This window comes from Vicugna pacos, chromosome 8 (assembly GCF_048564905.1).
Source record: "Vicugna pacos chromosome 8, VicPac4, whole genome shotgun sequence".
Taxonomy (NCBI): domain Eukaryota; kingdom Metazoa; phylum Chordata; class Mammalia; order Artiodactyla; family Camelidae; genus Vicugna; species Vicugna pacos.
The window spans coordinates 32452324-32466681 of record NC_132994.1 but is presented as its reverse complement, the minus strand read 5'-3'; the positions used below and the strand labels follow the sequence as shown (position 1 = coordinate 32466681).

The window sequence follows — 14358 nt, the reverse complement described above, 5'->3', positions numbered from 1 at the left end:
CGTGCAAGAAGGGTGTGCTGACCGTGCCTTTCTTCCTAAAAGCCTGAGATAAAACTCCCATGTGAAAGATGCACTCCCTGTACCCGGAGGAAAGAAACAATCCTATCACCAGAGATGGGGAATTGAGGCTGAGAGAAATCTGTACAAACAGATCTTGAAAGGATAACCCTCATCCCCGTCTCATCTCCAAGACACTTCAGCTACTTTTCCACAATCACTCCTTTCTGTTCAACCTAGTATTTAAGCACTTAGACCTGATTTTTGGGTCTTCATTTTCCTATGAAGGCTCCTATGTGCATGTAAAGATATTTAATAAAATTTTCATGATTTTCTCCTGTTAATCTGTCTCATATCAACTTAATTCTCAGGCTTAGCTGGAGAGTGCATAAAGGTAGAGGGAAAGTTTCACCTCCCTGCAGAGGCTTGCTAAATACTATATGTTGGATGAAAAACAAAGTTCTTTCTCCCCATCACATACTCTTTGGGCCAGTTCCTAGGATTGTTGAAACAGAAATGGGCTGCACACAGGGGAGGGAATGGTACAAGCTGCTCCAAGAGAGGATGTGTGAATACGGACACCTTTCCAGAGTCCTTGACTCTATCTCTGCTTTGCCTCTGTCTCCCTTGAGATCATTTGATTCTTTCCTTGTTGTGTTTGTCAAAGCAAAAGAAATGAGATTTGAGTCATTTGATGGGAGTTGGGGGAGTGCAGGTAAAAACAGTGATCATTATAATCTTTTCAGAAGCTCTGTGGGTTTGCCTCTGTGGAGACCCCGTGGGAGGCTGCAATACAGTATTTTCATTGAGCTTAGGGCAAGGAATTGGCTTGTAGCTACAGTTTCCCTGCAAGTCTCAGGATGCACAGCAATTCTAATCTTTTGTCTTGACAGTGTCTTGTGTGGTATTAGAAGCCAAAGTCATGAATGAAGGAGAGGCTAGAGCATATTGTCATGGGGCACTGCCAACTTGCTATGTCACGGCTTGCAGCCATGACCCTGCTGTCCAGGAGTTCCCTCCCTGGATGACCTCCAGCAGAAAGGCCACGCTTATGGACGTGCAGAAACCAGATGACAGGCTTTGCTTGTCAACGCCATAGATAAGAATTTAATGAACAGTCTATGCCTCAGGTGGGAGGGACTGGAAAGGATGCCTTTGGCACACTTCTGGGAGATGGACTTTTGGTATTGCTATGATTGTGAGTGCTCTATATTTCACTTCTAGGTCATAGGTAGACGTTCTCATTTCTCAAAGGGAAGAAATTTCCTGATAGTTTTTTTCCAATGGCGTTACCAGAGATTGAATCCGGGACCTCATACATGCTGAGTGTGAGCTCTATCATTGAGCTATACCCATGCACCTGATAGTTTAAAAATTGATCAAATCTTAGCCTACCAATATTCTTCATTTAAAATGCAATTCTTTCTACTTGCTGACTAAACACTTTAAAAAGCTTAAAGTTAGAAAAAATACTTTAAATTTACAAACTGCTCCTTAAGGCTTCATTTTAACCTATATTTCATAAGTTTCTTTTCATAAAAACTCACCAACCTTACCTTGCAGAGGTTTGCAAAATTCACTCTTGTTACCACAATGTTTGATTCTTTTACTTGATTTGATTTTTTCCTTCATAGAAATGTATTGATTTCCCAAAGTCCACTGGAAAAGTAACAATGATATGAACAATGAAACTGTGTCTTTTAAAGCTGTTTTCTAGTCCAGAGTGGTTTCTAATTAGACTCTGTAAAAACATTTTTGATTCCATAGAAATAAATAAGAGGGTTTATTAATGTGTCAATGACTTCATGCAAGTATTATACCTTTAAATGAGAGGCCAGAATAAAAGACTAAAACACCAATATGCCCAAAAGCTCCTGCTGGCACACAGAACTTTTAAAGAATGATGGGTTCATCCCTTTGGAGGGAACAATCTTTGAGTACAAGGTAAAGTCTCCATTCTGTATTCTTTTTTTTTTTCCAAGTTTTATTGAGTTATAGTTGATTTATGATATTGTGTTAATTTCAGGCATACAGCAAAGTTATTCAGGTATATATAAAATATTCTTTTTCAGATTCTTTTCCATCCATTCTGTATTCTTAGGCTTAGTTCCTTAAAAACCTGTTTGTTGCTGGCTTCCTGGGCTCTTAAGATTAAGAGTAAATGCAGTAAGTCCTCTGTAATCCAGCTTCAGTTTAAGCAAACTTCATGGACCAGAACAAGTGATGAGAAAAGTCAACAACCCTTAGGAAAGTGTGCTAACTTTAAATGATAATGTAGGGAGAAACAGGGTGTGTGAAATGCCCTTCACAAAAATTCTGGTCAACCCCCATGAAGGCTAAAAAGTATTTATACATTTCAACTAGTAATGTACAGTTATTACTCTTCTGCAGCTTTTATTTATTCATTTTTCTATTTAAGAAAAATGACAGCTTACCTTCAGGACAACTGTATGGAATATCCCATAAGACCTAAAGTCTATTTCTAGCTGATTCCCCACACATTCTGTTTCACTCTTTGGTTCACACATTCTCCCCAACACTAAACATTCATCCAAGCCAGCATTTGAGATAGAAATCAAAGTATTTTCAAGAAACATAAATTCAAATGCCACCATACGAGTTTCGGTTCAATGTGCCAGTTGAGCGATTATGTACGCGTGTAAGAGGTCAAAGACTGTAAATAAGAAAACCTCTCTTTACATGATAGACCAATGGATTAGATCTCAACTTTTGCTTAAAAAATTAGAACAAAAAAATCTGTTAATGAAATAGGCTACATAATGGTGTCATTTACTCAAGCATTCCTATCTTCCCCTTATCAAAAATGCTGCTTGGTCTACCCACCAAGATAAGGCTGTATTTCTAAAAAATTGTTTCCAATAATTGTTTAATGATAAAGGCATTTTGCATCTAGTTTTTAAGTTTTCCTTTTGCTGGTCAGAAAGCTAAACCACAAATTCAGTGTTGGACACATGGCAACCTTAGTGGCAGTGAAGATAAAAAAACTAAACAAATCTGACATATTTGGAGGGCATTGGTTGCCTTTCTTTTTATTGAAATATAGTTGATTTATAATGTTGTTAGTTTCTGGTGTATGGCATAATGATTCAGTTATATATGTATATTCTTTTTCATATTTTTTCATTATAGGCTATTATAAGATATTGAATATAGTTCCCTGTGCTATACTGTAGAACCTTATTATTTATCTACTTTATATATAGCAGTTTGTATCTGCTCATCCAGATTCCTAATTTATCCCTCCCCTCTCCTTCCTCTTTGGTAACCATAAGTTTGTTTTCTATGTTGGTGAGTCTGTTTCTGTTTTGTAAATAAGTTCATTTGTATCATTTTTTTAAGATTCTGCATATAAGTGATACCATATGGTATTTTTCTTTCTCTTTCTGACTTACTTCACTTAGTGTGATGATCTCCATTTCCATCCACGTTGCTACAAATGGCAGCATTTCATTCTTTTTACTGGGTGCATAGTATTCCATTGTGTATATATACCACAACTTCTTTACCTGATCATCTGTCGATGAACCTTTAGGCGCTTCCATGACTTGGCTATTGTCTGTAGTGCTGCTATGAACTTTGGGGTGAATGTATTTTTTTGAATTAGTTCTACTCTGGATATGTACCCAGGAGTAGGATTGATGGATCATAGGGTAAGTCTATTTTCAGTATTTTTAAGGAATCTCCATACGTTTTCCATAGCGGCTGCACCAAACTACATTCCCACCAACAGTGTAGGAGGGTTCCCTTTTCTCCACACCCTCTTCAGGATTTATCACTTGTGGACTTTTTTTTAAATGATGGCCATTCTGACTGGTATGAGGTGATACCTCATTGCAGTTTTGATTTGCATTTCTCTGGTAATTAGCAATACTGAGCATCTTTATTGGTCATTTGTAGGTCTTCATTGGTGAAATGTCTATTTAGATCTTTTGCCAATTTCTTGATTAAGTTGCTTATTTTTTTGTTACTGAGTTGTATGAGCTGTTTGTATATTTTGGAAGTTTATCCCTTGTCGGTTGCACTGTTTGTAAATATTTTCTCCCAGTCTGTAGGCTTTTTGTTTTGTTTATGGTTTTCTTTGGCTGTGCAAAGGTTTATAAGTTTAATTAGGTACCATTTGTTTATTTTTGTTTTTATTTCTATTGCCTGGGTAGACTGCTGTAGGAGAACATATGTCAGAGAATGCTTTGCCTTTGTTCTCTTCTAGGAGATTTATTGTGTCCTGTCTTATGTTTATAAGTCTTTAAGCCATTTTCAGTTTATTTTTGTGTATGGTGTGAGGGACTGTTCTAACTTCATTAATTTACCTATAGTTGCCTCTTTCTTAACAAGGAATGATAATGGGCAATTTGAAATTGTTTGGTATCTTCCAAATTGCTTTCATAACTTCAGTTCTTACAGTAATCTCCAGTGTCAACAGAGCAGATTTTATCATCTCCATTTGATGGATGAGGAAACTGAGGCTCAGAAAGGCTGTGTTTTACCAATGAGATCTCTATATAAATACTGGTCAATAAATTTATTGTAACTAGACTTCCTTTGTTTCAATTGGTTGCCTTGAATTTTAAAATAGCTGCTCATAAAAATAAATTGTTAAATGCTAAATTGTGTTACATGGCAGATATTTTTTCTACCTAGGGATTTTCTAGGGCAGTCTTTGACAGATAAACCTGTTCTAGAGTAATCTCTTTGGGCTTCAAGAACATAGTGTCAATACCCAGAAAAACTCACTCTGCCTTTTAAAAGATCTGAATTGTCTGAGCTGTCAAACAGCGAATGGTGGAATTAGATGATTCCATTCCTACAGGCAAATGAGATATGATTTGTGATGGAGAGTCTTGGGTATGAATTCAGAAACTGTAAAGTAAGACAGAAGTGTTTGGGTAGGCAGAGCAGGTTCCCAAGGAGTAGCAGGTTCCTAGCAGTGGTAGACGGGGAGGGTATAGCTTAGTGGTAGAGTGTATGCTTAGCATGTGCAAGGTCCTGGGTTCAATCCCCAGTACCTCTGTTAAAAAATTAATAAAAATAAATAAATAAACCTAATTACCCACCTCAAAAAAAAAAAAAAAAGACACAGCTTAGCAGTGTTAGTTGCAAAAAAGTGGCATATATGCCGGAGCACTGGGGAGAGAGCTGGAGACCTTTGTTCCACTCCGTGAAGCACTCTTCTATTTAGAATTCTCTGAACTCATCCTGCTTCTCATCATCTGGTTCGTTTATATTACGTTGTGAACTGCCCCAGACTACTTTGGCCCTTCACTTTTGCTATAATCCAAAGCACCCCCTTTTTAAAAAGTCTTCTTTAAATGATATAAAATTCCAACTGAACAAGTACCTACTAAGTGCATTGATATCAAGTCCTTATTGTTTACTAAGCACTTCTTAGGTGGATTGCCAAATTCCAACCTTCTAGACTACGGTTTATTGCCCTGAAGCCTGAAATTACTGTGCAGAGACCTGCAGCTCTTATATAAGAAATTAAAATAAATTCAGGACAGGGGTGGGAGGCAGGGGAAATGTAATTATAAATTGTAGGCTTTGGTTTTCATAGTAAATTGTTATTTTATTTATTTTAAAAATAGTTAATATATATTGTGCAAAATTCAGTGAGTCAATGAGTACAAAAGAGTCATCAGTGAGGACAAAGTCTCTTCTCACTCTTGTCCCAGAGCTATGCGTTTGCATCTCCAGAGAAGGATGTCCTACACGCACAAGCCTGTATCCTACACAAAGGGCAGCTCACTACACACGTCTTCTTACAGACAGGCTCCTTCTGCAGTCCATATCTGAACATAGCTACAAATTTTCTTTCCCAATGGCTTAATAGTATTATTGTATATACCATAGTTATTTGATCATTAAAGGGCATTCAGGTTGCTTCCAATTCTTTGCTATAAGCAAACCTGAAATACAGTTTTCTTTTATGTTTACATCCTTGCTACATTTGGAATTTATTTTGGCATAAGGAGTAAAGTAGGGATACAAATTTGTTTTTTTTCCACATGGCTACCTACCAAATCCTGACATGATGTATTGAATAATTCATCTTTACCACTGATTTTAAATGCCTCCCTTATCATACACAAAAGTTTTATAGGTGTTGGAGTAAGTTTCTAGAATTTCTATCCTGTTTTTATTTTTATCAGTGTATTCAAACATTTTAATTATTATAATTTTATCATCTGTTTTAATATCTTATAGGACTGTTCGCCTTATTCTTTTTCAGAATTTTCCTGGCCTTTATTTCTTGTTTATTTTTTCATATGGCCTATGGAAAATAATTCCAGATTGGCTTCTTGTCCTCAAGTTTCAAGTGACTATTGAGGACTTGGAATATGGCTAATGTTACCAAAGAGTAAATTTTAAATTTTCTTTAATTTTTACTAAAATGTAATAGTTACATGTGGCTAGTGGCACAATGTTGTTCTAACAGATTCTTATTTTTATATAGAAAAAGTATTTTATTTCTGAGCATTAAATTTTGTGCCCAGCCACCTTATTCAATTCTTCAATTATTTAGAATGATTTTTCATTTGATTCTCTTGAGTTTTCCAGGTATGCAATTAATATAGTCTGAAAGTGATCATTTAATCTCTTTCCTTCCAATTAATGTAACTTCTATTTATTTTTGTCTTTAATTTTATGGAGACATAACCTAAATTTGTACATTGACAACTTCATGATATTAGTTTTTCAACAAGCATTTATTGACTTCTAAATATTAGATCCTGGAGGATACTAAATAAGACATATTTGTTGCCTTTAAGAATTTATAGTGTAGTGGATAGGAGTATCTCATAGAGAAGTATGATAGTGTAGTAAAAACTCATGATAGAGATATGCAAGAGTTTGGATGGGGGCAATGGCATAGAAGTGTCTTAAGTGGAGTGTTTGCGTGTGTGCATCTGTGCACATACAAGCAGGGAAAGATTTTTGGAAAGGGGAAGACTGGACCAAGTCTTAAAGAATCATTTTTTCAAATTGAAGTATAGACAGTTCACAATGTTGTGTTAATTTCTGGTGTACAGTGTAGTGGTTCAGTTATACATATATATATATTCCTTTTCATTATACAAGGTATTGAATATAGTTCTCTGTGCTATACAGTAGGACTTTGTTGTTTATCTATTTTATATTTAGTAGTTAGTATCTGCAAATCTCAAACTCCCAATTTATCCCTCCACACTGTCCCCTTTCCCTGCTGGTAACCATGTTTGTTTTCTATGTCTATGAATCTTTTCTGTTTTGTAAATAACTTCATTTGTATCTTGTTTTTTTTTTTTAGATTCCACATATAAGTGATATCATATGGTATTTTTCTGTTTCTGGCTTGCATCACTCAGTATGACAATCTCCAGGTCCATCCATGTTGTTATAAATGGTGTTATTTCATTCTTTTTATGGCTGAGTAGTATTCCATTGTGTATATATACCACAACTGCTTTATCTAATCATGTCGATGGACATTTAGGTTGCTTCCATGTATTTGCTATTGTAAATAGTGCTGATATGAACATTGGGGTGCATGTATCTTTTCAAATTAGTTTTTCTCTGAATCTATACCTAGGAGTGGGATTGCTGGATTACAGGGTAAGTCTGTTTTTAGTCTTTTGAGGAATCTCCATACTGTTTTCCATAGTGACTGCACCAAATTACATTCCCACTAACAGTGTAGGGGGATTCCTTTTTTCCACACCCTCTCCAACATTTATTATTTGTGGACTTAAAGAATGCTTTAGAATTAACTAGGTGAAAGGTGGAAGAGAAGCTATGGATTTCAGACTAAGAAGATAGTTACTTATCTGTAAACATTTATCTTTTTGACTTATTAAAAAAGTTTACTTTTCAGATATGGTTATAAGCATTTGACCAAATATTTATACAGCATATTGATCAGGCATATTTTGAAACTACATTTACATTTGCAAAGTGTGAGGATCTTCATAAACCTTTCATAAGCCTATGAAATTATTATTTCATAAATACATTAACATTAGCTGAAAATAATACTCATTTTTAGGTTACCTGCCCTATAGTGGTGGTAATATAATTTAGCTGTTAGACTAATTCCAAAGTTAATTCCAATTCCAAAGTTAACTTTATAACAGTCCTTTTCTTTGCTAGGAATTATTTCATACTGGCAATTCATTAAGCCTCAAAATGCGTAATCTTTTCTTAGTGGAAGTACTCCCATACCAGGAGGTTTTACCTGCCATACAGAGCCAAAGGGATCAACTTCAATTTCCTTTGAAACTCTTAGCTAAATTGTTTCTTCTAGAGACACTGAAATTAATCATCATCAAGTAAAAAAAAAAAAGTACATTGACACTGTTTGATAAGTAATGCTATTCTCCTTCCCTAATATTTTCTGGGTTATGATTACAAAAGCTCTAGGTCAAGACATCAACTTGCCAAATGATCAGTTTATCAAATTATATATACAGCTACCTTGTTTATATTGATTGCTCATAGCTTATGTCAATTTAGATTTTGCTGAGGCCTCAGTTGTTCAGTGTATTTGGAGAATGGGCACAATATGAATGTCAAGAGTTTTGTAAATGTCCCCTTAATAGAAGCATAAAGGCTATGGAACAGATTGAAAATGATAAATATATATCATATTGGGTGAATTCATCTCACATTTCCTTATAGTGCTATTTCAGAGCTGTGTTGAAGGTTTTGCCCAGTACTGAAAACTGGGTTTTTAGGTTGGTTTGTTGGTTTATTGATTTATTTATTTTAATGGAGGTACTGGGGATTGAACCCACAACGTCATACATGCTAATCACACACTCTACCACTGAGCTCTACCTCCCAGCAGTTATTCATTTGAGTAGAGTGAATGGGGACATACATGTGAAATCACTGCAGGCCCAATTGCTACATGCTCTCCCTAAAAGCCATGCTTTATCCTCTGTTCAAGAAAGCAGAGCAGTGAAAAAGGAGTAGGAGGGCAGTGACTGGTGTATTGACTGGGATAGGCTGTAATGCTTCATTAACTCTCTTCTCCAAATTTCAATGGCTTAAAACAAAAAATTTTAAACTTAAAAAAAAACAAAACAAAATTCTGCTAACTTTAGTCATTCAGGGGCTCAGGCTGATAGAGCAGCCACCGTTTTGAACATTGCTGTAGTGAAAAAGAGAATTCTGGAGAGTGCCAACCAACCCAGCAAACTCTGGCCCAGATACATAAGACTTCCACTCGGTGCATTGGCTGAAACAGGATCACACCTAACCACAAGAGGGTCTGAGAGAGGAGAGAACTGGCAATATTTGACAAACACCACTAGTGATTACCCTGATTCTATTGAAAATGTGTTGAAGAGGAGTTTTGGCAAGGGCAGAGATGAGCTCAGCAGAAGTGGAAACAATGTGAACAGTGCTGGATCACAGTGCTGGCTCTTCCTTGATTGTTCACAATTCTCTTCCTTAAAACTGTTTTCCAGTTCAATTCAATTCAACTCAATAAACTTTAAATAAATGCCTTAGAGTAAGAGATACCTGGTTATACAAAGGTGGGAGAGGGGCAAAACTGTAGGGATCACTACTTTTTGAATGCTACACTCAGGCTACTTAAGAAAAACTAATAAAGCTTTAACAATGGGCTGAAACCAAACCTAACTATATATAAGCATTTAGACTATAGTAGTGATAATGGACAGATAAGTTTTTTTTTTTCAAGTTAGATCCCTTTTTCATACCATCTACTAAAATACATCACAGATAAATCTGACATGACACCAAAGGCAAAAGCTACAAAAGCAAAAATAAATTAGCCTTCATCAAAATTAAAACCTTTAGCATTTCTAAGAAAATCATCAAGAACATGAAAACACAACTCATGGAATGGGAAAAAATGTTTGCCAATCACGTGTATCTGATGAGGGATTTGTATCCAAAGTATGTCTTTTTAAAAAAAACCTCTTAAATCAATAATAAAAGGACAACCCAATTTTAAAATGAGCAAAGAATTTAAATAGACATATATATATACACATATAGACATATATATATATAAATTGTCCAATCAGCACATGATAATGTCATTAAATTAGAGAAATGCGAATCAAAATTACAACGAGATATCACTTCACTCTGAGATAGCTGTAATAAGAAAGGCAGACAATAACAAGGTTTGGCAAGAATATGGAGAATTGGAACCCTCATATATTGCTGGTGGGAATGTAAGATGGTGCAGCCACTTTGGAAACTTTGGCAGCTCCTCAAAATGTCAGATGTAGAGTTACCAAATGACCCAGCAAATACACACCTAGGTATATATTCAAGCAAAACACATTCACATGAACACTTGTACATGAATGTTCATAGCAGAATTATTGCCAAAATAGAAACAATCCAAATGTCCATCAACTGATGAATAAATAGACAAAATGTGATATATCTACGTATTGGAATATTATTCAGTTTTAAAAAAACAATGAGATATTGACACATACTTCAAAATAGTTGAATCCTGAAAACGTACTAAGTGAAAGAAGGGAGACACATACTGTATGATTCCCTACATACAAAAGGTCACATACTGTATGATTCCATTTATATGAGAAGTCCAGAAGAGACAAATCCACAGAGACAGAAAGTAAATTAGTGGTTGCCAGGGGCTGGGAGTGGAGTGGAATAGGGAATGGCTGCTAATAAAGGGTGTGGGATTTCTTTGTGTGATGATTAAAAAAAAAAAAGTGCTGGCATCTAGTGGTAGTGGTTGCACAACTGTGTAGAGTATGACACCATTTTTATTAATAGAAGTATATATGTATATACATATACATACATCTAGATGGTGAGATAATAAGTGATTTTTCTTTTCTTTTTTTGTGTGTCCCCCACCCTGCCCCACCCTACCAGGGAACATGCATTACCTTTGTAACTTGAAAAAGAATATCTCTTAGAGTCATTTCAAATCAAATTTAAAAATTGAGATCTTACATTTCCCTAATAATCTTTTAGGTGACCCAATACAGATTACATTCACATGAAATTCTGGAATAAGCAAAACTAAACTGTTGGGAAAAAAAGAATAGTAGTCTCTGGAGGGATGGGAGCAGGGATAGAGTAGGAAAGGGCATGAGGAAACTGTCCGGGGGCACAGAAATTACAGAAATGGTCTACGTGTTGGCAGGGGTTAGGGTTACACAGGTGTATGCACTTGTCAAAACTCAGGGAATATACACTGAAGGTTCATGCATTTCACTGTATCTAAGTTGTGCTTAAAAAACAAATATTGAACCCAAGTTAATGATAGGTATGCCTAAGTGTTTAGGGTAAAGTGCACTTCGAGGTATATCTTTTGAAAATAAGGTGGACTAATGGATGAATAGGGATAATAGAAGGATAGATATGTGGTAAAATATTTTAAAATGTAAATGGTAGAATATAGGTAGTATATGAGTTTTCACTGCTTTATATTTGAAAAATTCCATAATAAAACATGGGGGAAGGAAGAAGAGATCCAATCAAGACTTTACTACCTGCCCTGACTCTTACTTCCCTCTTTTCTCATTACCTGTTAAGTGTTTTCCCTTGATTGTGAAATTCATCTTCAGCTCCTACAAACCACTCTTGCTTTTCTTGTTTTTATTAAGGTTAACATCGTTTTCCTAGTTGAGAGCAATTTTTTTAGTACTAAAATCCTGTATCTTTCCTCTTTTCTCCCATACCGTTGAATCCAACTCAGCTCTAAATTCTTCTAATTTTCACATTATAATATCTCGGTTCTTTCTCCATTAACACTACCATAATGCTGCACTGATTACTTGCATCTTAGTGGTCATTTCCATGGAGAACTAAACTGGTATAGCTGAGAAAGTAATTCACATGTAATTTGATACTCCATGTCATTTTTACATGCTTGCAATAGAATGGTTCTAATAGTGTACTGTATTAGAATTTATTTGGTTACTGTATGCCTTAAACCTCTGAATTCCAGGCTCACATTGTTTTAGCTTGCATGTTAGTGACTTGAAACAAGTTTTGGATTTAGATGCCTACACTCCTCTCACAGAAAACAGAAAAGTAATTCTATACTATGATTGGCCTCTAAAGACAACTAGTCCTGCTTTATGAACTATGCTAAAATTGTCAATTTTCATCGTGGCAGATACCTGACACCAATTCTGTCATATTATTCTGCAGGTCCATTTTGTGGATAATCTGTCTTGGAAAATTCACCAAGGAGTGAAATTGCTTACCATCAGATGTCCCATGAGTATTTGATTAACTTCTTTCCCCTGATGCTAGACTAGCTGGATGTAGGTAACACCAACCTTATTTTTACCCATATTAAAATAATTGCAGCTATGATGTAGTATTTCGGGTCATTTAGCAATCTATGTATCTATGTGTTGGAGTAGAACTGAGTTTTATGAGGAAGGACTTGGCTCTGTTGAAAGCATTTTTCCCACAGGATGAGGGCTGACCACATTTTGGGAGTCTTCATTCTTGAAAAATATATGTCACTCCTGCTCTTCACTTGATTAGCAGAGCACAGGGGCCTTTTAAAAGACCTCCAGGTGCGTTAGCCAATTCTATATCGAAAGCTCATGGAAAATGTGCGGTCCATCTGTTCTTCCAGGTATTTTAAACTTTATCCTCAGAGGAAGCCAGGTCATCAGAGAGCTATATATACCTGGTCTCTAGTGTAAGTTTTCAGTAAATTGCAATTTGCCCATATTAGTTTAATGTGTATCTCTAGTGTCCACAGGAAAATAATCAAGTCATGCTTGTATGCATTTATTTATGGCTACAAACTTTTGAGTACTTATTTTGTCAGGTATCATGCTAGGTGCTTTCAGTGCATCATTTAAATTGAATCCTCCCAACCATCCCTTGGGGTAAGTATTACTTCCATTTTACAGGTCAGGAAACTGCAGCTCAGACAGGTTACACAGTTTGTATATGGCAGTAGTAGGATTCAAACCCAGGTTTATCCGATTTTTATATCTAGTGGTCTTACCCACTGGGAAAGCTACTGGGAAATTTCCCACTATGTCGTGCTATACAGCCTTAAGCATCTGTATAAATATCTTGACAAGCATTTTCATCTTTAATCTTAGTCCTGGTTTTATCCTTTCCCCCTATTTTTAAAAAATCAATTCAGTGATTTCCTCAACTATTTACTTTTATACCACTATAATAACATATTTTTAATAAACTGCCTAAAATCCTTTTGGATTTATATTTCACTGAGGTATAAAGAAAAAGAAATGAAAAGCCCCTCTGAAATCCTGTAATTACTTTTATTTAATGTTGGCTGGGTTTTTTCCTGTGTTATTTGCCATTATTAAATTTTCAGGGTTTTGTTCTAGTGCACACACTGCTTAAGTTATGAAATAACTTAAGGAAAGTCTATTTTAAATTGCCCTCTGGCACTTCTAGATGCAACAAATACATTTTACCTAGGCTTGTACAGGTAACTACATGTTTAGCCTTGGTATAGATCATCAGATATTTGAGGAAAGGCAGGGACAGTAAAAGTAGTTAATAAATGTAAGTTCATAATTGAACTATTGTGAAAACTCCGTTAGTTTGCTCCCCTACTTTGACTGGAACAGGGTGTGAGTTTGCAGAATCCTGGAGGTCGGCTTATTTGTGCCCTGTATCCAGATCTCTCTCACTGTCCTCCAGATTCTGTTCTAAAATCCTAAAGGTATTGCTTGTCCACTTGAGCAGGTGCAGGTGATTTCCTCATAGGAATCACCATCTTTGTCATTTTGAGAATCTTCTCTTCTGTACCATGCTGCCTTTTCTAGGCGGCCCAAGGCCCTCCATGTTCCTGACGAGCTGGTGTCAAATAGCCATTCAAAGAGAACATTCTGCCTCCCTGGTTTCAAGTGATCTTGGTAACGCTAAGTGTGGCCGATACGGAACACTGGTCTCCCCACTTGCTCTCTCCCTTGGCTCTGTTGGCGTCGGGGTGCCAAGTTTTGAGAACTCATCACAGTTTTTCAGTCTAGTAATGCTTCTGTTGTTGAATCTAACTTTCGCTTCGTTTCACTGTGTCTTATCAAGGCCCTCACTTCACATTTGCAGCCCCCTTCGCCTTTCCGACATGCTCTGTGCTGGCAGCCTGGTTGCTAACAATTTCAGGGTTTAATTAACTGAGACACAGAAACCATTTCCCACTTAAATTCCCAGACAGCGATTTGGCAAAATGAGATCTCTGAGATTTCGGGTACAGATGGAAAAGAAAGAACAGATGAGGTATCATTTCACACTAGTTGGGTATTATTATGTGAGAACAGTAAATGTTTCACTTCCTTATTTCCAGTTCAAATCGTTAGTGCCACTCAAGCAGAGATACAGGAATAAGAGAAATTACAT

The 14358-nt window shown here is 36.1% G+C and overlaps 1 long non-coding RNA gene across 1 annotated transcript in view; it reads left to right on the top strand.

Moving 5' to 3' along the window:
• Nucleotides 1–14358, top strand: part of LOC140697686 (uncharacterized) — a 41741-nt gene that overhangs the window by 4737 nt on the left and 22646 nt on the right. The window contains exon 2 of the long non-coding RNA XR_012074900.1: nucleotides 12172–12287. This is a non-coding gene — a long non-coding RNA (uncharacterized lncRNA). The remainder of the gene's footprint in view (nucleotides 1–12171; nucleotides 12288–14358) is intronic.